The sequence below is a fragment of the Pygocentrus nattereri genome, chromosome 22, assembly GCF_015220715.1.
Source record: "Pygocentrus nattereri isolate fPygNat1 chromosome 22, fPygNat1.pri, whole genome shotgun sequence".
NCBI classification, from domain to species: domain Eukaryota; kingdom Metazoa; phylum Chordata; class Actinopteri; order Characiformes; family Serrasalmidae; genus Pygocentrus; species Pygocentrus nattereri.
Genome location: NC_051232.1, coordinates 1,334,675 through 1,359,036, shown reverse-complemented (window position 1 = coordinate 1,359,036; position 24,362 = coordinate 1,334,675). Strand labels below are relative to the sequence as shown.

General features: G+C 40.1%; 2 pseudogenes; both read right to left on the bottom strand.

Annotated features, from left to right (window-relative positions):
• Positions 1–21,535, bottom strand: part of LOC108443992 — a 52,721-nt pseudogene extending 31,186 nt beyond the window's left edge.
• LOC108443991 overlaps positions 14,966–24,362 on the bottom strand; it is a 53,404-nt pseudogene continuing 44,007 nt past the window's right edge.

Below are 24,362 nucleotides of genomic sequence, written 5' to 3'. Positions count from 1 at the left end.
GAATGGGTCAGTCTCAGGAGCTCAGTGAATTCCAGCGTGGTACTGTGATCGGACGCCACCTGTGCAACGAGTCCAGTCATGAAATTTCCTCACTACTAAATATTCCACAGTCAACTGTCAGTGGTATTATAACAAAGTAGAAGTGACTGGGAATAACAGAAACTCAGCCACGAAGTGGTCAGCCACGTAAAATGACAGAGCGGGGTCAGCGGATGCTGAGGGGCATAGTGCACGGAGGTCACCAACTTTCTGCAGAGTCAATCATTACAGACCTCCAAACTTCATGTGACCTTCAGATCAGCTCAAGAACAGACAAAGAGATTTGGAAAATTTCATGCTCCCAACTTTGTGGGAACAGTTTAAGGATGGCCCCTTCCTGTTCCAACACCAACACTTTGTGCACCAGTGTACAAAGCAAGGTCCATAAAGACATGGATGAGCCAGTTTGGTGTGAAAGAACTTGACTGGACTGCATTCTTAACCTAAACCGAACAGAACACCTTTGATATGATTTAGAGCAGAGACTGCGAGCCAGGTCTGACCTCACAAATGCACTTCTGGAAGAAGTGCAATAGTGCAATAGTGCAATAGTGAGGCAGGAGTCATGCAATCCCCATGGGGTTCTAGGAGATTGCAAACAAAGAGACATCAGAGCCAAAGGGAGTCAGTATAAAACACCCTTCAGACCTTATTATCCTGATAAAACAAGATACAATAAAGGCTAAAACAGATCATTATGATATAAAACTTCCTTCAGAGCTCACAGTCAAGATTAAACTAATGTAAACACCTCAGTGTCACTACTGGACTGAGAATCCCCCAACTAAAAATATCCAGCCAACAGTGTCCTGTGGGCAGCGTCCTGTGACCACTGATGAAGGACTAGAGGATGACCAACACAAACTGAGCAGCAGAAGATGAGCTATCGTCTCTGACTTTACATCTACAAGGTTGACTGACACGGTAGGAGTGTCTAATAGAGTTGTGAGTGGACACAGTGTTTAAAAACCCCAGTGGCACTGCCATGTCTAATCCACTCGTACCAGCACAACGCAAACTTACACACTACCACCACATCAGTGTCACTGCAGTGCTGATAATGACCCACCACAAAAATAGTTCCTGCTCTGTGAGGGTCCATGGGGGTCCTGACTGCTGAAGAACAGGGTAAAAGGGGTATGCAGGTATGCAAGGTATGCAGAGAAACAAGATATGCAGAGAAAAAGATGGACTACAGTCTGTAAAACTGCAGGTTCTATGCCAGATACATTTGTTAAGGCATGACATGTCTGATATCCAACGTGTGCTTTTAAAATATACTACAGGAGTAGCTATTCTTGCTAACAAAACCTGGGCTGTCACTAACTAGATATTGGTAAATGCATGCCAAAATTGTAATTTATTTTCTTCATATATTTATCAAAAAGTTACATAACTTTACAGGAAAACGTTTTACTAAAACATCGCAGACGCACGTTTTTGTAAAATTTAAGCTAAAACTAGAACAGTATAGTGTTTTGCTGTGAAGTACTATTTCACTTTAAAAGTAAACCAGAACAGGTGTGTTGTATGTCACATTGTCACTACAATAATAGTGCATAATATGTATGAAGTCAGTTTGTGTCTATAGAGAGTCAGTAACTCACTGTAGTTTGTCCAGTGTGCAGTGTAAATCCTTCAGTAGACCAAACAGCAGCTTCATTCCAGACTCTCCTGATTGATTATAGGTCAGATCCAGTTCTCTTTGGGTTTGATTTCAGAGCAGAAGCCAGAGAAGAACAGTTTTATGTGCAACCATACAACCAGACCATCTGTAGAAAAGAAGGAAAAAAAGGGACAGATCAAGTCAAGTCAGCTTTATTGTCAATACTACAATATGTGACATTCTACATGAGCTTTTGTGAAGATACCCTTGTTCCCACCACAACACCAAGCCTTGGTTGAGATCTTTTTCCTAAGTACATATAATTTATCGTTTCGGGAGAAAGGCAGAAAATACTAATTGTTCTCATTGCAAAAGAAAATTACAGTTTAAAATCACATGAAAAGATGTAAAATTTCACATCCATATGATAAATAGTAAATCACCTTAACTGCAGTGCATTTCACAGAACTTTTTATCATGCCTGTTTTCTCATGGCTGATTTCTAGACAAATTAAATATCTACTGAGACAGCACAGAAGTATCAGGGCATGCAGTTGTTTCATTTTATCAAAATCTTTTTAAACCAGGGGGGCTTAGCTCCACTTATCAGAGTTTGGAAAGTCTTCTATTGCTTAGCTGAATTCTGTTATGTCAAGAAGTTCTCAAAGAGTGCTAGACTAAAACCATCCAGGACTGGAATTAACTGCCCCTCACATCATACTCTTCTATTTAATTTAATCTAAATTGTTTCAAGATACAATTGTTTTAGTTCAAATATGAGGTGAAAATGTGTAGATGTCACTATAAGCTACAGCTTTACAGTTAATTCAAGGAGTTTTAAATAATAAAGCTGTGGTGTGAATTCCTTTAAGCAGAATGTGTTTCTTTTCTGTGTTTGTGACGTTGTGTTGATTTAAAAATTCCCTGTAATTTATATTGATGGAGAAGTTCACACAACAGATAATCTCTCATTCGGTTCTGGCAAAATAGATTATGTGGAGCACTGAATAACACAGCCCTCATAAAGAAGCACACATAAAGACCACAGCTGCTGCCACAATTGTCTCAGAAAATGAGGGCATTGTGATAAAATTCACACTGTAAAGTCTATCATTATTCCATGTAATGCCAAACATATTTTTGTAGTTCAGCAATAACTTTAACAATTTCGTGTTTATATGACTTGAATGATTTTCAAGATTAAACTAGCCATTTGGGGTGTACTTTGTGTACTTCTGGTGCCGGTCCCAAGCCCGGATAAATGGTGAGGGTTGCGTCAGGAAGGGCATCCGGCATAAAACTTGTGCCAAAACTATCATGTGGATCACAAATATGATTGCCATACCGGATCGGTCGAGGCCCGGGTTAACAACGACCACCTCTGGTGCTGTTGACCAGCAGGGTGTCTGTGGAAATTGGACTACTGTAGGTCAAAGACCATCAAAGAGGAGAGGAGGAAGGTGGATTAGAAGGCAGTGAGAGAGAAGGAAAGGCAGGAGTGTGGAGGTTAGAGTAGGGACTCTGAACATAGGGACAATGGACTGGTAAAGGCAGAGAGCTTGCAGACATGAAGGAGAGAAGGAAGGTAGATATTCTGTGTGTCCAGGAGACCAGATGGAAAGGAAGCAAGGCCAGGAACATTGGAGGTGGATTCAAACTGTTCTATCATGGTGTAGAGAGGAAGAGAAATGGACTAGGGATAATCCTAAAGGAACAGCTTGTGAAAAGTGTTCTGGATGTAAAGAGAGTGTCAGAGAGGATCATGAGCCTGAAGTTGGAGGTTGATGGTGTAATTTTGAATCTGGTCAGTTCATATGCACCACAGGTTGGTTGTCAGTTAGAGGAGAAAGAGGAATTTTGGAGTAAGGTGGATGAAGTGGTAGATGGTGTCCCTAGAGAGGAGAGATTGGTGATTGGTGTAGACTTCAATGGACATGTTGGTGAAGGGAACAGAGGGGATGAAGAGGTGCTGTGTATGTATGGTGTGAAAGACAGAAATGCGGAAGGTCAGATGGTTGTAGATTTTGCAAAGAGAATGGAAATGGCTGTGGTGAACACGTATTTTCAGAAGAGGGAAGAACACAGGGTGACATACAAGAGTGGAGGGAGGTGCACACAGGTGGATTATATCCATAGCAGGAGATGTCACCTAAAGGAGACGGGAGATTGTAAAGTGTAGCAAGGCAGCATAGGGTGGTTCTATGTAGAATGAGATTAGAAACAAAGAAAAGGAAGAGAGTGAAGACAGAGCCAAAGATTAGATGGTGGAAGCTGAAACAGGAGGATGGTTGCAGGCGGTTCAGGGAAAAATTGCAACAGGCCCTTGGGGGCAGTGAGGAGCTACCTGAGGACTGGGAAACGACAGCTAAGGTGGTGAGAGAAACTGGCAAGAACGTGTTGGGTGTTTCGTCTGGTCAGAGGAAAGAAGACAAGGAAAGTTGGTGGTGGAATGAGGAACTCCAGCAGAGTATCCAGAAGAAGAAGGCAGCTAAGAAAAAGTGGGAGATGAAGGAAGTAGGCAGGAGTACTGTGAGGCTAGTTGCATAGCGAAAAGAATGGTGGCAAAGGCAAAGGCTCAGGCCTATGATGAGCTGTATGAGAGGCTGGACAGTAAAGAAGGAGTAAAGGATTTGTATCATTTGGCTAAACAGAGAGATAGAGCTGGAAAGGATGTATAGCAGGTTAGTGTGATAAAGGATAGAGAGGGAAATGTACTAGTGAGTGAACAGAGAGTGTTGAGTAGATGGAAGGAGTACTTTGAAGAACTAATGAATGAGGAAAACGAGAGAGAGAGAAGGACAACGGGGGGAGAGATAGTGGATCAGGAAGTGCAGAGAATTAGAAAGGTGGAAGTGAGGGCAGCTTTAAATAGGATGAAGAATGGAAAGGCCAGATGACATACAGATGACATACCTGTGGAGGTATGGAGATGTTTAGGAGAGAAGGCAGTGGACTTTTTAACCAGGCTGTTTAACAAAATCCTGGAGAGTGAGAGGATGCCTGATGAGTGGAGAAGTAGTGTACTGGTCCCCATTTTTAAGAACAAGGGTGATGTGCAGAGCTTCAGTAACTACAGAGGTATGAAGTTGATGAGCCACACCATGAAGGTATGGGAAAGAGTTGTTGAAGCAAGGCTAAGGCGAGAGGTTCAGATCAGTGAGCAGCAGTTTGGTTTCATGCCCAGAAAGAGCACCACAGATGCAATTTTTGTGTTGAGAGTGTTGGTAGAGAAGTACAGAGAAGGTCAGAAGGAGCTACATTGTGTCTTTGTGGATCTAGAGAAGGCATATGATAGGGTGTCAAGACAGGAACTGTGGTACTGTATGAGGACGTCAGGTGTAGCTGAAAAGTATGTTAGGGTGGTGCAGGACATGTATGAGGATAGTGAGACAGTGGTGAGGTGTGCAGTTGGAGTGACAAATGGTTTCAAGGTGAAGGTAGGGTTACATCAGCTTTGAGTCCCTTCTTGTTTGCAATGGTGATGGACAGGTTGACAGATGAGGTCAGGCAGGAGGCTCCATGGACCATGATGTTTGCAGATGACATTGTAATCTGTGGTGAGAGTAGAGAGCAGGTGGACGAGAATCTGGAGAGGTGGAGGTTTGCACTGGAGAGGAGAGGAATGAAGGTCAGTAGAGACAAGACGGAATACATGTGTGTGAATGAGAGGGAGGCAGGTGGAAAGGTGAAGATGCAAGGAGTAGAGGTTGTAAAGGTGGATGACTTCAAACATCTTGGGTCAACCATCCAGAGCAATGGACAGTGTAGAAAAGAGGTGAAGAGGGTGCAGGCAGGATGGAGTGGGTGGAGACGGATGTCAGGGCTGATGTGTGACAGAAGGATAGCAGCAAGAGTGAAAGGGAAGGTTTACAAGACAGTAGTGCATCCTGCTATGATGTATGGTTTGGAGACTGTGGCTCTGTCTAAAAGACAGGAGGCTGAGCTGGAGGTGGCGGAGATGAAGATGCTGAGATTTTCGTTGGGAGTGACCAGGATGGACAAGATTAGAAATGAGCAGATCAGAGGGACAGTGAAGGTGGAGCAGTTTGGAGATAAAGCCAGAGAGGCCAGGTTGAGATGGTTTGGACATGTGTTGAGGAGGAATAGTGGATATATTGGAAGGTGGCTGGGTTGTTAATTATAGGCTTTGGGATTATATTAAGGTTAAGGTTAGGATCAGGGTTAGTTTTCCGGAACATTAAGGAGAATGTAATGGTTATTTGGTTTAGACTCACTTCTAAACTGGCCTGGTCTACCTTGATAAGTAGAGAAAGTGCAAGATAGATGATCCATGCGCTCCTTACACATTCAACAGTCTACAGACATTGGAGCGCAGTAATGTCAAGTATCCCTGCACCAGCAAGCCTCCAAACATCCATCCATCCATCCATCCATTTTCTAAGCCGCTTCTCCGTCAGGGTCGCGGGGGGGTGCTGGAGCCTATCCCAGCTGTCATTGGGCGGAAGGCAGGATACACCCTGGATGGGTCGCCAGTCCATCGCAGGGCAGACAGACAGACACAGACAGTCACTCACACCTAGGGGCAATTTAGCACATCCAATTGGCCTGACTGCATGTCTTTGGACTGTGGGAGGAAACCGGAGAACCCGGAGGAAACCCACGCAGACACGGGGAGAACATGCAAACTCCACACAGAGAGGACCCTGATCACCCGGCCAGGGAATCGAACCCAGGCCCTCCTCGCTGTGAGGCGACAGCGCTACCCACCACGCCACCGTGCCGCCCGCCTCCAAACATATGTTGCCTTAATAGTGTTTTGATAGTTTTGAAATTGTTATCTGATTGAGTGCTAATGGTGCAAGTCATTGTTGCTGAGGGCCAGCTCTTTCAGAGAGGAGTATGTTAATTGTAGAGCTGATCCCAGATTTTCACAAGCTTTTGCACCAAGACTACAGATGATAAGTTTGCAAATAGGCTTCATGAATACAGTAACAAAATAGATGCCTTATATCATTTAGACTGAGTATCTCCTGTTACCAGTGTAATTTCTCCAGTGCAGCAGAGAGCAGCTGTAGTACTCCGTGTTGAAGGTAACTGTTATGCAGGTCTAGCTCTTTCAGAGAATTCACAGCCAAATAGTTATCAAATTAAACAAACAAACAAACAAACAAACAAACAACAGCAGAAATAGACTGAGCATGAATCAGAACACACTAGTTCAGATCTGTCACTGGAGTACTAATAGTGTTGTGATGAGGTTCTGATGACTTTCTAATGCTTATCTAATAGATTTCTGATGGTGTTCTAATGGGATTCTAATGGATTTTTAATCATGTTCTGATGGTGTTCTGTTGTTTTCCCAAATTTATTCTAATGGATCTTTGTTGGTGTTTCAATGGATGCATGTTAGTGTTCTCATGGTTTTGGATGGTATTCTTATGGTGTTCAAATGGTTTTCTCATGGTGTTCTGATGGTGTTTTCATAGCGTTCTAATGGTTTTCTTAAGTTGCCTTAATGGTGTTTCGATAATTTTGAAATTGTTTTCTGAATGAGTGCTAATGGTGTTGTAATTGTGTTCTGATGGTCTGATGGTTTTCATGTAGTGGTCTGATTGAGTTTTAAAGAATTTCTGATGGCCTTATAATGGTGTTCTGATGATGGTGATCTAATGGATTTATCATGGTGTTCTAGTTGTGTTCTAAAGGTTTTCTGATGGAGTTCTAATGTTTTCCTTCCTTTTCAGGATTCTAATGGTGTTTTGATAGAGTTCTAATGGTTATATAATGGAGGTCTGTTAGAGTTCTAATGGTTTTCTCATGGTGTTCTAGTTGTTTTGTAATGGTTTTTGTATGTCGATGTAATGCTTTATGATAGTTCCAAAAATGCTGACATTATAAAGATGTTTCAATTGCATATTAAAGGTTTTCTAATGTTTTTATTATTTTCTGATGGTGTTCCATTGTGTTTTTTATAGTGTTCCAGTCGTTTTCTGATTGTTTCTTATAGCTGTTCTAATAGCTTTCTGATAGGGTTCTGCTGATTATCTAATTGTTTTCTGTTGGTGTTCTAATGGTTTTAATGGTGTTGTACTGTGATGCTTTTTTGTTTTCTGATTGGTTCTGACAGGATTCTGATGGTGTTTTGGTAAGGTTCTAACGGCAATCTCATGGATTTCCGATCACAGTCTAATTATTTTTTTTTCATGGTGATCTATTGGTTTTATGATGGTTTTCTTATGGTGTGAAAATGACTGTGGTTGCCTAGTTGTGCTCTAATGGTTTTCTGATGGTGTGCTAATAGTGTTCTAGTGATGATGTGTGGGTTTTCTACTGGTTTTGTCAAGGTCTTCTGAAGGTATTCTTATGGTTTTCTAATAGGATTTGAATAGTTTTCTGATACTTTTCTAAATATGTAGTGAGGCTGGAGTTCGAATTGTTTTTCTGACGCCCCAGTGGCATTCCGGTGGTTTTCTGATGGTGTTCTAGTTCAGCTCTGTCACTGGATTGCTAATAGATTTTAATTGGGTTTATAATAGATTTCTAATGGTGCTCTGATGGCGTTTTAATGGTTTTATGATGTGCTCTTATGGTGTTTTGGTGGTATTCAGATAGTATTCTTACTGCAGCGTAATTGATTTCTGAGGAAGTTCTAATGGTTTTGTGATAAGGAAAAAGTGTATTAAGTTACTGATTTTCCATTTTATTGATTTTTTTCTTTTTTATTCATTCAGGATTGAATTCACAGAAAACTCCACTGAGTGTCTCCAGTTTACAAAATGAGCTCATCATTTCAGCAGAGAGAAGCTCCACTCGTGAATCCTGCAAGTCATTTTTGCTGAGGTCCAGCTCTTTCAGGGATGACAATGTTGAGCTGATCCCAGATTTTCACAAGCTTTTGCACCAAGACTACAGATGTTAAGTTTGCAAATAGGCATTACAATGTACGAAAAGACGGATTTATGAATACAGTAACAAAATAGATGCATCATATTGTTTAGACTGAGTATCTCCAGTTAAAAGTGTAATTTCCTCAGTCCCACAGAGAGAAGCTTCAGTCCTCAGTTATGAAAGTAACTGTTTTGCAGGTTTACCTCTTTCAGAGAATTCACAGACAAATAGTTAACAAAAACAAACAAACAGCACAACAGCAGAAATAGACTGAGTATGAATCAGAACACACTTGTTCAGAACTGTCACTGTAGTGCTAGTGCTGTTGTAAAGGGGTTCTGATAGATTTCTAATGGTGCTCTGATGGTGTTCTGAGATTTTATTAATGATTTCTGATGGTTTGGTAAAGGTGTTCTGGTGGTTTTCTGATGTGTTCTAATGGATTTCTGATTGTACTCCAATAGTTTATGTTGTTCTAATGGTCTTTTCATGCTGTTTTAATGGTTTTCTGATGTTCTAAAGGCATTCTGATGATGTTCCAAAGGGTGTTCTAATGTGATTTGTCACGATCTCCTTCTATTGTCCACACTGGATTTATACTAGCCTAGTAGCGAGGTAAGGGTAGCGAAATAGACCAATACACTAATTTAATGCTCAAGTGAATAGATTGTATTATGTAGAAAGACAAACAAATCACAAGGCTGTTGACTTCAGGGTGGGCTGATGCCAAAACAACAAACAAAACCCTCCGAATCCACCCCCATAAGTCTACGTGATCGAGTTCACAAGAAATTATGAAAAGAAAATACAACAGGAGCTAGCCTGTAAATCTCCCTAGCCAGTAAACAGGAAAAAAATATGCATATTAAAATAAACGGCACCTATCCCTACATAGTTGTGACCTCCAGGGTAAAGTAACAAACAACTAGCAATATGGTATAAATCTTAAATATGTAGAGTTAAACAACACTGAATCTCAGTCACTAGTTCATCAGAAATCTAGTTCACATGTCTCACTGGTCTATAATGCCAAATCAACAAGGTGACAACAGAGAGAGAGAGAGAGAGAGAGAGAGAGAGGCACTAAAGCACACAGCTTCCTTCTAGACTGCCATGGCCCACATGGTGAAAACACCACAGGCCACCTGCGTTACCAAGGCTGTTGCTTTTTCAAGGGCGAATCTTCATTCAGCGACCAATCACAGCACACTTTGTAATCAGCTGACATTAGCCCGACCAGATCAGCTGGTTAGATGGTGTTCTGATGTTGCTTTTATGTTTTTCTTCTTGTGGTTATTTCTGGTGTTCTAATGGTGAACTACATCCTGCATCCTTGTTCATCTTCAATTCAGATGCTTCTCTGCTATCTTTCATTTATCCTTTTTATTTTCAGAGGTTTATTCTCTTTTTTCAAGCTAAAGTGTTTCAGCTTGTTATTTATATAGAAAGATCAAGAACACTAAAAAGCCAAAAATGGATTTTTATTTATTTATTTATTTTTATTTAACAGTACTGTTGTAGACCCATGAATTAGCAAAGTTTCCTGTGGCTACCTAAATAGAAACATATATAAAATTCCTCTTCAGGTTTCAGAACACATGCTGCCTCGATTGTTACAGTCTTCCAAAAATAAACAACAGTTGTTGAGGTGAGTTTTTGGAGCCTTTTATCTGAGTTTAAGGACTGTCATTACTCCATTACACAAGCAGTGGTATGTGGGAGAATCTCTGTAGTCTCATTCTCCACTCTTGGTAGCACAGCTCACCATGGTAATGCTACTGCTGAGAAACCACAAAGCCAGAGTAGAATATCAGTCCCAGTCACTCTACTTGCAGAACAGATTTGACCCACTGCAAGGCCATAGTGAGTGAGGGCAGTGGTCAGAATGCAAAAGGATCAGATGTGTCAGCTGGTCAGAGCGCCCTGGTAGAGCCACTAGGCCCCAGGTTCGGGGTCAAAGCAGACACCCTTGTTTGTGGAGATGATTCTGTTTATGTTGTAAACAAAAAAACCCACAAATTAAAACTTTGAATCAAACATCACAGCCTCTGAGCTGAATGAAAAGCTTACAGTACCTATTGCTATTACTAGCCAAATACACAGCAGTGAATAGTGAGTCATTGTTCATGTAGGTAAGAATGACACAAGGAAGCTGGCATATGCAGTGCCTATCTGAAGAACTGGTTACATAAAAGCTGCAGGACAAACAGACTAAACTTCATTGACAAATCTAACAAGGACTTTATAAATAAGATGGACTGCACATCAACAAGAGGGGAGATAAATCACTGACAGAGAACCTCATTTTTTCCATGAGCAACTTACCCACCCCTATTGGCGGAGACATTTCAGCACAAAACCCAACGTCATCAATCGTTGGGTCATCAAACGTCATCACCGCATTTTACACCCACTGAGAATCCTCTGACAGAGCTGCACTTATCGGATGAGACCTATGATGATCAACCTGTATCAGTGGCTGGAGACACCAAAACCACACAAGCAATCTACACCTTCCTCCATCTCCACCAACATTTCATCCCATCTGAACCTCCCACGAATTATGAACAAGCTGGTTTCAGCTGGGATCAGGCTGTAGCCATCTCTGTCAGCCCTCAGGTTCAGTGAAAAATTAGCCCAGCTTCTCCTCCACACTCAACTACTGCCACAGGGACCCAACAGCCCTCCTGCCCCATCACAGTCACCAGTCACAGATAAACTATTAAACATAGCTTCCTCAACACCTGCACCACCTTAAAGAAAGAGACAAGCTCTTCAACCACCAGAAAGGCAGCTTTGCTGTCTACCTCATTGTCAACAGGAGCTCCACTCACCCTTCTCTGCTGAAAGGTAAAAGGTCACATAATTTCCAAGTAATCCGGCAAACTGATATTTTCACCTCAGTGCTGCTACAGTGATGTCAGCAGTATGTGTTTTCAAAACAAGCTCGGACCCTGTGTTCCAGAAATCTGTTCATTTCAGTGCTTAGAATCCCACCCTTCAGATCCTTAGGATCAGACCCTTCCTCACCCGAGAGGCTGCCCAGTTGCTAGTCTCTTGTCATCTCAAGGCTCGACTACTGCAACTCGTTCTTGGCTGGTCTTCTCATGCAGGCCATCAAGCCTGTGCATCTCATCCAGAATGCGGCAGTGCGGCTCGTCTTCAATCTGCCCAAGTTCAGCCACGTCACCCCACTGCTGTGCTCCCTTCACTGGCTTCCTGTAGCTACATCAGATTTAAAACCCTAATGCTGCCTACAAAGCCAAAAATGGACCAGCCCCTACCTACTTGATGGCAATGGTGAAATCTCAAACTGGACCACAAGCCCTTCGAGCTTCGAGTACAGCTCGGCTTGACCTGCCATCCTTCAAGGCGCTTGGAAGTCAAGCGTCGAGGATGTTCTCTGTACTGGCACCCAAGTGGTGGAATGAACTCCCACTGGCGGTCCGTACAGCAGAGTCTCTTGTTGTCTTCAAATGCAGACTGAAGACCGTCTCTTTACACAGCACTTAAATGAGCATTGAATTAAGTATTGATTGCAATATATTGTGCTGCACTTTTATATTTTATTGTATTGTATTGCTCTGTGTATATTGTAGTTTACTGTATTATATTGTATTGTATTGCACATTGTATTAAGTTCTGTGTTCAACTCCTTTTTCCTCCTGTTCATTTTTCTCTCTGTATCAACAGTGACTTTCTGTTTCTAGCAGTACCTGAATTCAGGACTATCTTTCTCTCTAACTTATTGGTAACTAGCAAAGATACTTTCTCTATATAGACAAAGCACTTCTTGTAAGTTGCTCTGGATAAGAGCGTCTGCTAAATGCTGTAAATGTAAATGTAGTACTCACAAACAGGGAGAACAGGGAGTACATGTCTGATAATATGAATTCATCCAATTTGCATTATGTAAAATGTGAGTCACAGATTCTGGGGTACAGTGCACAGGTTATTAAGTTAGCTCTTCTTAATATAAGATCTCTCACAAACAAGTCTTATTTAATTAATGGTTTTATTAAAGCTCACTGGCTTGGCCATATTAACTGAGTCGGGTCCACCAAATTTTAGTTTTACAAGTGTCTCACATGCTGTCAGGTAAGGTGGTGGTGTAACTGCTCTTTTTAACGATTCTTTCCCATGCAAGCAGTTATGAATGAGTGATTTCACATCCTCTCAGTATTTCTGTGTGGTTCTGAAAGGGGCACGATAAATATTACTAGTATTTGCAACAGGCCTCCAAAATACAATGCTAATTTCTTTTCATCAATTTACAGATGTTAGCTTTTATTTCCATGATTTTTGATCATTTTCATATTGCTGGTGATTTTAGCATGCATATTAACTCCAACAAGGGTTATGCCAACGAACGCTGCTGTAATGTGCTATATCTTACAGACTTTCTCAGCATGTTCCCGGGAGCACACCTTGTCATAGTTACACTCTGGATGTGGTTATTTCAAAGGGTCTCAACATATCAACCACTGTTCAGGATGTCGCTTTGTCAGATCATTATTGTCTTCTTTGAAATGTGGAACTCAATAAGCATCAAGACCAGGCACATTTTCTTTAAAAAAAAAAAGGTTCATAAATGACAGCAAAGCTACACTTTTCATGAGGTTAGGGAACTGGCCCTGTGACCTGAAGTTCGCCGGTTCGATCCCCAGTGCTGACAGTCCATAACTGAGGTGTCCTTGAGCAAGACACCTAACCCTCACTCTGTTGATGCTTAGCTGCATAGCTTCAACTTAAAAATTGCTAGTATTATGGATAAGATCGCACTGGTTATAGCTAAATCTACAAATCATTTCAACAGAAACATCTTGGAGGAATGATGCTGCAGTTCAACTCCATAATAATAAACTCCATTCACAAGGAAATCTTCAATGATAGCGCAATTACAACTCAATAATGTGCAAAGCTAGACAGTCCTTTTTCTCCAGGGTTATCAACAATAATATTAACAACAGGAGAATACTCCAAGTCAGCTACACATATGGACACAGAATTAGTATCACCTCGAAAATGGAATGAGTTTGCTACCTTTTCAAACACTAAAATTCAGAGTATCAGACAAACAATTAATACATCTGCCAAAGAGCCCATGTACTCTCCATTACCATGTAAAGATGTCATGGTTAAAATGTCTCAGTTTAATGCTATCAGTGATGGAATTTTAATTGATAGGTGATTTTCCTAACAAATAAAAAAATGCAGTTGTGAAGCCTCTGGAAGCAGCTCTACTGAGTAAATACAGACCAATTTAAAATCCAACTTTCAATGGAAAACCATCCATCCATCCATCCATCCATTGTCTAAGCCGCTTCTCCGTCAGGGTCGCGGGGGGGGGGTGCTGGAGCCTATCCCAGCATTCTTCGGTTGAAAGGCACGATACACCCTGGACAGGTCGCCAGTCCATCGCAGGGCAGACAGACAGACACAGACAGTCACTCACACACTCTCACCTAGGGGCAATTTAGCATGTCCAATTGGCCTGACTGCATGTCTTTGGACTGTGGGAGGAAACCGGAGAACCCGGAGGAAACCCACGCAGACACGGGGAGAACATGCAAACTCCACACAGAGAGGACCCTGGTCGCCCGGCCGGGGAATCGAACCCAGGCCCTCCTTGCTGTGAGGCGACAGCAACAATGGAAAACCTATTGAGAAAATTGTCTTCAAGCAGTTTACTGGCTTAAATAGCCATCTAGACAAATTTCAGTCAGATTTTAGGTCTAATCATAATACTGTAAGAGTCACAATTGTGTTATTGTTAATGTTATTATGACATTTTGTGCTGGTGTATTATGACAGTTGCTTAAATACAGACTCTGGAAAAAAAACATATGTCCTATTACTGCTTGATCTCGGACCTGCCTTTAATACCACTGACAACAAAATTCTCACAGATAGACTGGGTTGGGTTTGCTGGGTCACTTGAGAACTGGGTTGGGCTCTCAAGAACTTTCCTAAAATGGTTAGTTCACACCTGCAAGCAAGGATGACTTTGTGGCAATAGAAAATGTTTCTGAGAGCGTGCCAGTGACCTGTGGTGTCCCACAGGGTTCAATTCTTAGGCCACTTTTATTCTATTTATACACGCTGCCCCTTGGCCAAATACTACAAGACTATGGGACATCTTACCATAGCTATGCAGATCATACACAGACCTACTTGGCACACTCCCCAAACAACTTTGAGCTCATCACTAACTGGATGGAACAAAACTTTCTGCAGTTTTAAAATTATTAGTTTAAAGTTATTTGGGAATAGCAATGAGAGGTAAAGACTAGCTGCATATCTGCATTCAAGAGCCCTAAAATCTAAAGAACTAGGACATAGCCTTAGTTTACTAATGGACTCAGTATCTGATCAGTCATGTCAAAGCTGTCACTAAATTAACTTCATCACCTGTCGTGGAAAATGTCTAAGTAAACCAGAAAGCAGATAAGTCTCAGAGTCACAAACAAATGCTGCAAAGTAATATGTTTATTAAAGCTCAGGGCCAGGGAGATGTCCAAAGACAGACCAGAGTTACAAAGGTTGTATATTCCTCAAATGGGGTGTTGTTTCATACCGTTGGTTAACAGAGAACAAAGAAGATACAATCTGTTGGTTACAGATAATTGCAAGATGCATAAACATGACAGTGTTAACATATGCATAATGAATAAACAGAAATTAAGCTGTAATATGGTCAAAAACCTTACCCACCTGACCCCTTCAACAGATTCTTCGCTCGAGGCCATGACACAATAACTCACAGCAGGCCCTTGTCAGCATGGTTTCAAGACTGATAACAGAGGCCTTAGAGCCTGGGAAGCTGCAAGGAGTTGACCCCAATCTAGCTGGTGCACAGTGAGAGTCCACCTAATGTTTAGAGTACCCTAAGCAACCTCTACGGCTAGATGCACTATAAACTACATCTGTATTTACCTCTTGTAAGCATTCATAAGTCATAAGCAATGGTTATATAAGTAAGACAACACACTACACTAGAATCCATTTAAATGGGTTACATGCATGCACCACCAAACGAGGTGAAGGAAAGTCCTGATTCCCAAAATAAAATGCACATATCTTATGAATATCAATCAAGATGAGAGATCTGGCAGGATTGATTACTGCAATGATCTCCTAACTGGACCCCAAAAAAACACAAACAGCTTCAACTGGTTCAGAATGCAGCTGCCAGAGTCTCACTAAGAGTAAAGAAGGGAACACATCACCCCCATTCTTAAGTCCTTACACTGGCTTCCAGTCTGTTACAGAACAGACTTAAAGATGCTATTATTGGTCTATAAATCGCTCATTGGTGCACAACCAGCATCTTCTAGTTTTTAAATTATTTAAATATCCCAATTTAATTTCTAATGATTACTTTAGATTTCATGAATCTAATAGATTTGATTGAATGCATTATGTTTTCTTTTTAAATTTATTTCACCTATGTTTCGATTGTTTTAAATGTTACTTTTAATTATGTTTCTCTATTTGTGCTTACTTTACTTTTTTTAATCAACTCTGACTCTGAATTTTCTCTGAAACTTTTAATGATATTATGCACCGTAGATGCTGAAAAACGAGTTCTTTGCTATTTCACATTGAGAAACATTGTTCTTGAATTGTGCCACTATTTGCCCATGAAGTCTTTCAGAGTGGTGAACCCCTCTTCAGCTTTTCCATACAAACAGACTCATTTCTGTACAACAGACTGTTCGCTGTATAGAGAAGACAACACATAACTGCTTACATTCAAAGTATATATACACACATGTATATATCATACATATAAAATTTCATATGTTATGTAGTTATATATGTCACAGACAGATATTTTGCACTATTGCTACCATCTGCACTTCTGGTAGATGCTAACTGTATTTTGTTGCCTTGTACTGAGCAGTGACACTAAAGCTGAATGTCTGTCTGTCGATGTATATTTACTTCTGAAAGGTTCAATCTCTCTGGGATGCTCTTTTTATACACAGTCATGTTCCAAATTAACCACTACTGGTCTTTTCTGGAACATGTTAACATCAAATTCAAAATGGTCATAAACTTTTCTTTAAAAAAAATAAAATTTTGTAGTTTCAACATCGCATATGTTGTCTTTGTACTATTTTATAGAGTTTAAATGATTTGGATATCATTGCATTTTGTTTTTATTTACACTGAGTGTCCCAGCTTTTTTTTTCTTAAATGGGGTTGTAATAATCATGGTACTTTCCAGCCTCCTATGTTTTACCTCTTATTAAGAGAAAACAGCGAGAATGATAAAGAGCCCAGCGCACTGGCAAATGCTTGTCAAAACATCCACCATTACAACAGAAGCACAGTACTAACTTAGATCTGCTAAATTAGAAATCAACGAGTCTGTTCTTATTGAATGTGAAGTCTCTGGATAGGTATCAACAGCATGAACAGCGTGGAAATTTTGGGGAGAATCTGCAGTACCACACCTTCTCATTGGATGTATGAGTTTAGGTTTGACTTAGTGGTCAGTACAGAAAATTACATTCCATTTAATACTTACGTTTTAGAAACAGTGTAAAACAAAAGAGGTGCTTTTCCCCAAAAAACTGAAGACTGAAATCTGGCAGAGAATCACAGTTTCCTGTAGACTTTTACAACTGGAATATGTAAAGGTTACACATTACTGCTGATTTCCACCACAATTCTTAGTGAACCTGTGTCTCTTTACAGTATTTAAATGCCTAAAACTCTTCCCACACTCTGAGTAATGATACGGCTTCTCTACTGTCTGAATGTGCATGTGTATTTTGAGAGAACTCTGCTGACTAAAACCCTGTCCACACTCTGAGCAGTGATACAGTTATTCTCTTGTGTGAATGCGCTGGTGGATTTTGAGATTACTCTGTTGACTAAAACTCTTCCCACACTCTGAGCAGTGATACGGTTTCTCTCCTGTGTGGATGCGCTGGTGTCTTTTAAGATGACTTTTTGTAATAAAACTCTTCCCACACTCTGAGCAGTGATATGGCTTCTCTCCTGTGTGAATGCGCTGGTGGTTTTGGAGATTAATTTGTTGACTAAAAATCTTCCCACACTCTGAGCAATAATATGGTTTTACTCCTGTGTGAATGCGCTGGTGCTTTTGGAAATGACTCTGTGTAGTAAAACTTTTCCCACACTCTGAGCAGTGATACGGTTTCTCTCCTGTGTGAATGCGCTGGTGTATTTTGAGATCACCATGTGTAGTAAAACTTCTCCCACACTCTGAGCAGTGATACGGCTTCTCTCCTGTGTGGATGCGCTGGTGCTTTCTGAGAGTACTCCGTTCAGTAAAACTTTTCCCACACTCTGAGCAGTGATAAGGCTTCTCTCCTGTGTGGATGCGCTGGTGTGCTTTGAGATTACTCTGTTGAATAAAACTCTGTCCACACTCTGAGCAGTGATATGGCTTCTCTCCTGTGTGGATCCGCTGGTGTGTTTTGAGAACACTGTGTACAGTAAAACTCTTCCCACACTCTGAGCAGTGATACGGCTTCTCTCCTTTGTGGATGCGCTGGTGTGCTTTGAGATTACTCTGTTGACTAAACCTCTGTCCACACTCTGAGCAGTGATACGGTTTCTCTCCTGTGTGAATGCGCTGGTGTGTTTTGAGAGCATATGGTACAGTAAAACTCTTCCCACACTCTGAGCAGTGATACAGCTTCTCTCCTGTGTGGATGCGCTGGTGTGTTTTGAGAGCACCCTGTACTGTAAAACTCTGTCCACATTCCAAGCAGTAGTGATTTGTCTCCTTGCTCTGTTTCTGCATTTGTCTCTGAGATGTGCTCATGTGGAGGGTACCAGATGACGTTTGCTGAGTCCCAGAATGTCTTCTGGATGCCATATTCTTATATAATCACCTGTTTCAGCAGCTTCACTTTCCTCTTGGTGGAATATTCTGACGTGTTTATAGAAGCAGATTTAAGCTGAATAGGAAAGAGCAGGAAAAGTCATCAATTCTGAAGAAAAAAAAAAATATATAAAATCAACTTGCAATAAAACAAAATTAGTCTAATACAAATCAATAATGGCAGAAAGTGTAAAGAAAAAAAATAAACCTCCATCTGATGTGGAAAAGCCAATAAGCTACTACCCTCAAACTCTTTACATAGACACACAGACCATTAAAGCTTTGTCGCTACACCAACATTGGAAATTGCAGGGCTGAAGTGGATTTATAAAATATTTTTGACTGAATGTAACTGGATTCTCTGCTTTACAAGGTCATTATAATCTCAAAGAATTGTGCTGTATTTTTTTGCCAAGTTCTCAAAGCTTAATTGTCTTAATAGGCCTTAATCTAAGTCATGTATAGACAATTTCAGAGCATAATAAACGGTGGTCCTGCAAATCTCTTGGGGTCTTTACACTTTACAGCCATGGGCTCATCAGCAACTACAGTTAAGAGAAGGGAAGAATATAAAATACATCTGAACACTTCCTGCTTATAAACAGCCACTGTATGACATCATTAATAAATGAAAAGTAGGGGCAATTATTGAAGTCAGGACAAGATATGAAAGACTAAGGAACACCTCTACAAAATCCTTGTTGACTGTTAACCTGGGCAAAGCAAAACCCCTACCACACTGCAATAGACCTGCACAAGCATCAGGCTGGCATGGGTAGAGTGATTTACTGGCCTACTGCGCCGTGTTGTTGCACAAACATCACAGATATGCAAAGATTATCAGATGATAATGTTAACTGTGATCTCATTATAAATTTCAATATTAAACTTTCATGCAAGTCTTAGGTAGTCCAGGGGCATCTTGAAATCAAGTTCTGTGGCTTAATGAATCGAAATGAGAAGATCACTTTTCCACATACCACAGTTTTATTTCATTTTCCACCTAATATACAAACCCCATTTCTGGAAACGTTAACACATTTTTTAAAAAATGCAATAAAAATAAGTATCTGTAATTTGTTAATTCTCTTGAACCTGTAACTGACAGAAATACAAAGAAATAATGTTTAATGTTTTCTAATTGAAAACAAATTTTGAATCTCCTGTCTGCAACACAATAAAAAAAAGCTGAGAGGCAAAATGAGAGTGAAAAGAATATTCAAGTTACACCATTTCTGAAAAATTCCACAATAAGCAGGTGAACTGGTAATGGGTGAGAGTATCATGATTAAGTATGAATATCCACCAAAGGCTGAGTGATTGCAAGTGAAGATGTCATGGCTCACCACTTTGTGAGAGAACAATCAAACAGTTAGAAAAGAACATGTCTCAATGCAAGACTGCTAAGAATTCAATGTCTTTCACCATTTACCATACATTATATTGTGAAAAGATCCATGGAATCCAGAGAAATCTCAGTCAGCGTGGGTCAAGGCCAGAACCCACTGTGAACGTGGGGATAATACTCAGTAACGGCCAGTGATGAGCACAGTCTTTATCTACTTTACACACTTAAATAAAAAAGGCTGTTATTGTGGGCTGCGGGTGTAAATGAACTGAAGAAAGACAGTATTACTGTTATGATCACTGTTTTAAAAGATCATTATTTTGTTTAGTATGTGAATGAAATATCATAATAAACTAAGTGATAAACCCTGAAGTTGCTGGTTTAACCAAACATTTGTTTCGAGACTAAACTAAGCAGTACTGAAAATGCACGCATAACATACATAGAACTTTAATAACTAGCCATGTAGAGAGATGAAAGTAGGATCAAATCGACTCACCTGACATCAGAAATGTTTAGCTTTTTCTTGCCTCCGTTGACTTTGGCTGGCAGTTCATGAAGACCGGAGCAGAGACTGGACCTATAGAGAAGCATTCTTTATTACGCACAGGTCTCTTATTCAGCTTAGACAAAAAAATTCAACCATGTAAAACCACACCCTCCTGTTGTCCCTTTGTCTAAACAACCCAAAACCCTCTACTTGATAGGCGACTGCCTCTACCTTTGTAATTAAAATAAGAGTGTTGTGGCTCAACCAGGAATCTACAGTCTCCCCCATCTAGGAGCCAAGATATCTCAGAGATATCTCCATAACAATGGCATTGCTGGATTGGGGAGCTATAGATAGCCTATTTTACAACTGGTTCACCAGCATGACAAAGGGACTACTCTTCACAGCCCCCACATGTCACCCAATAGAGACATACAAAATGCAAACAAGATTAACACAAAAGGTATGGGAATAGTAAGACCTTTCAATAAAAGTTAATAAAAGAAAATCGAAAAAAAATCATATTTAACCCTTCCAGTCATTCTTTGTAAGTCAGTCCCTCATTCAGATGAAAATTCTGTCTTTGGAGAAATGTTTTAAATGAAGACATTTTTATGAGCAATGTTTTTAACTTGTTTTGGGCACCAGTTAGTTACGCAAATACTGGCACAGCAATGCATATAACTTCAACACCTGAGAAAATGATGATAGCAGGCTTTAGTCGAGGCATATTCTACCAAACTAAAGGTTATAGTATGTTTTTAAGTTCAGGATAGAGCTATACTTCTTAGTGTCAGTTATTGGTTTTCACGTCATCGTTCCATTTCAGTAGGTTTAAAGTATGTAGGAATAACGACAACAGGCTCATGTCTTTGAATGTTTTACGTTTTTAAGCAGTACCCAACCTTTACCGACGGTCCCTTACCGTATTCGGCGCCTCCTGCAGCGATTCCAGCTATTTTCCCCAAAAGTCCTCGGCGAAATGGAAAGATCGAGAACTCTAAGTAATTGTAATGATTGTAGTTTGTTGTCTGTTTTACCAGATTTAGAAAATGTTCTTTCAGAATCTTTAAGAGGCGGTTTGTGAGCGACAGGAGGGGCGAGACGCGAATATCCGCTGAATATCCAACATCAGCCCAACTTTACCGACCTACCGACTTTACTGCAGCTCCTCCTCTAAACCCCTGCAGGACGAGCAGTACCTCCATCAGTGAGGCTCCAACAGACATTTAAAAACACTCATCAGTCAGTTACGCTGACATATAACGACTGAAAGCAGCTTAAAGCAGCACTTACAGCTCTTTAACCTCAGACTGAGTGTCCGCTTCAGAGCTTCCCCCAAACACAACACGCTGTGGGAACACAGCAACAACAGACCACAACCGGGAGGATATTTTTCACAATAAAAGTTTCCAGCGCTCAATACGGTTTAGTTCATATTAATGAATGTGCTTACTAACAATTTAATTTCTAAAAAGAACTCTTTATGGCTTTACATTAAACACATGTAGGAATACGATGGGTGTGACACGTCTGTGACACTGTGTGACACTGTTTGTTTTCTCGTTGTTATTATTAATTTGTTTGGTTGTAAATATTTTTTCTTCGGCTGTGTGAAAACAATACGTTCATGAAAGTTAATTGCTTAAAATTGTTGGTAATTGTTTAAAAGGTTCCAGATATGCTATTGGGTGAAGTGGTGATGTTACACTTTACACTCAGCACTCCATACATATCCTGTTTACTTATGTTTTTATATCAGGTTACATACTTTATAAATGTTACATTAACATCTGATACGTGGTGTTTAATGTCTTACAGTTTACTAGTAAATAAATAAGCAAATATGTAAAATGGCATTAAAATATTAAGATTATTAAACAAACAACAAACAATCAAATGATCAATAAAATAATCATCATAAAAATTATGAAAAATGTTATATAGTTAACTCATATTTTAACTATATTTAATTATACAGATCTTTTTCCTTGGTACATACAATTTATGTACAATAATACTACGAGTTCACCTTGTAAATTAGCAGTTTAAAATCAGAGGGAAAAATGTGAAATTTGTTTTTTGAGAATTAAATGTTTATCTAATATCACACAAATATAAAATTTCAAGCAGGTTTTAGTTTTTACCATAGTACTGAGACAGCAGTGCTTCATGTTGTGAATGAGCACTGATGCACTCCTTCTACTCTGGACTTTTTGGATCTTAGTGCAGCTTTTGATACTGTTGACCACAAGATTCTAATACACTATCTTGAACACTGGGACAACTCTCAGGTACAGTTGTAGAGCGATTTAAATTAGATTTAGATAATAAACAATTCATGGTTTCAATGGGAAATTGTTCTTCAAACCTGCAACACTTCTTGTGGAGTCCCTCAAGGTTCTGTTTTATAGCCTTTGTTTTTCTCTTTGTACATGTTACCTCTTGATGTGATGTCATTAAGAAACAAAATATCTTTTTTTTTTTCAAAACGTTTCTGATGACACCCAGTTATACATTTCCATTTATTCTGATGATCAAGACTCTTGATTATTACTACTAAAACTCATAGAAAATGTTTCATGATGAACTTGATTCTTTAGCTTTATACATGAAATCTTAAGTACGAAACCTGGGTGCGATCTGAACTCTGTTTTATGTGCACATAAACACATGCCCTAAAGTAGCTTTTTGTCATTTGAGAAAATCATTAAAGTTTTCTGTCTCAGAGTGAAGCAGAGAAACTTGTTCATGCATTTGTTATAAGCAGAGTTGATCACTGTAATGCTCTTCTTACTGGACTTCCTAAGGAAAATTAAATTTCCCTTACAACTCACACAAAATGCAGCAGCATGGATCCTAACAAAAAGTAAAAAATAGAGATCATATCATGTCTTATGTTCACCTCTCTTCTAACTTTCACTTAAATAATTTATTCCCTTCCTCTTTTTTGTCAATGTCTCTGAAATAGCCCATTTTCTTTCTGTAAGTATTCTGCCCTGTGTTTCGGATCAGCATCTCTAGTGTTTGTAAAGTTGCTGCTTCTCAGCTTCATTTAACTTAGCCATTACTGACCCAAAGAGGATTAACAACAATAAAGAAAAGTTATAATCATGAAGTCTGTGTGGTGTTTTATGCAAAGGAAGACATTTTTCATGAAAAATTAATTGAACAAAATGGCTGTTACAGTGTATCAAACCATATGTTGTCAATCATGGAATATCCACTAATTTAATCCATTTGTACTAAATATTTCATAATTACCTCTTTTTTTTCATAATTTAGAATGAAGTCGGTCACTACAGTGTCTTCATATGAAACCATGAGCTAAATGAGAAAGTCTGAAAGATACAGTGGACTGACCATGTGCTTTTCTTCATAGATTCTCAGAAAACAGGTATGAGGAAGTTGAGTGACGTCATCAGTGTGATTTTTTTTTCAAATTAGAGATTTTTTGTTATTTGGTAACAAGGGATAGGCTCCATTTCTGTAGAATGATCCAAATGCAGACAAAACCTGTTAAATAATTGTGTTTCTGTGCTGAACATTTGATGCTGCACTTTATTGAAGGTGTTTGTTTTTTATAATTCATGAAACATCTGTCCTTATTGGATCGGGCCTTGTCATGGCAAAAGGGCTTGTGTGGTCTTGGCATACTCAGAGCTAAGTCGTTAGGAGCAATATGCTCCTGGTAGGGTTTCCCAGTCCAAACAGTTCTGGAGTGAAGACCCAGACTAACACGATCCAAAAAAAAAAAACACCATGAAAAATGGGCACAGATAATCGTGTACCCTGCACAGGAGAGGGTCACCATGACCTACCCCTGAAGCCAGGCCAGGGGGTAGTGCCCCCTGATGAGCGCCTGGTGGCCGGGCAGTAACCTGGCCGGGCTCAGCCCGAAGAGGTAACGTAGGCAGACCATATGGGCCCACCACCTGCAAGGTCCAGCTTGGGGGAGCGGAGCAGTGCTGCATAGGGAATGGGAGATTGCAGGGGGGCCCTTGGTGGCCTAGGCCACTGCAACAGAAACTGACTCTTGGTACATGGAATGTAACCTCACTGGGAGGAAGGAGCTGGAGCTTGTGCGGGAGGTTGAGAGGTAACAACTAGTTTTAGTTGGACTCACCTCCACCCACAGTGTTGGCTCTGGAACCTCCTGTATAGG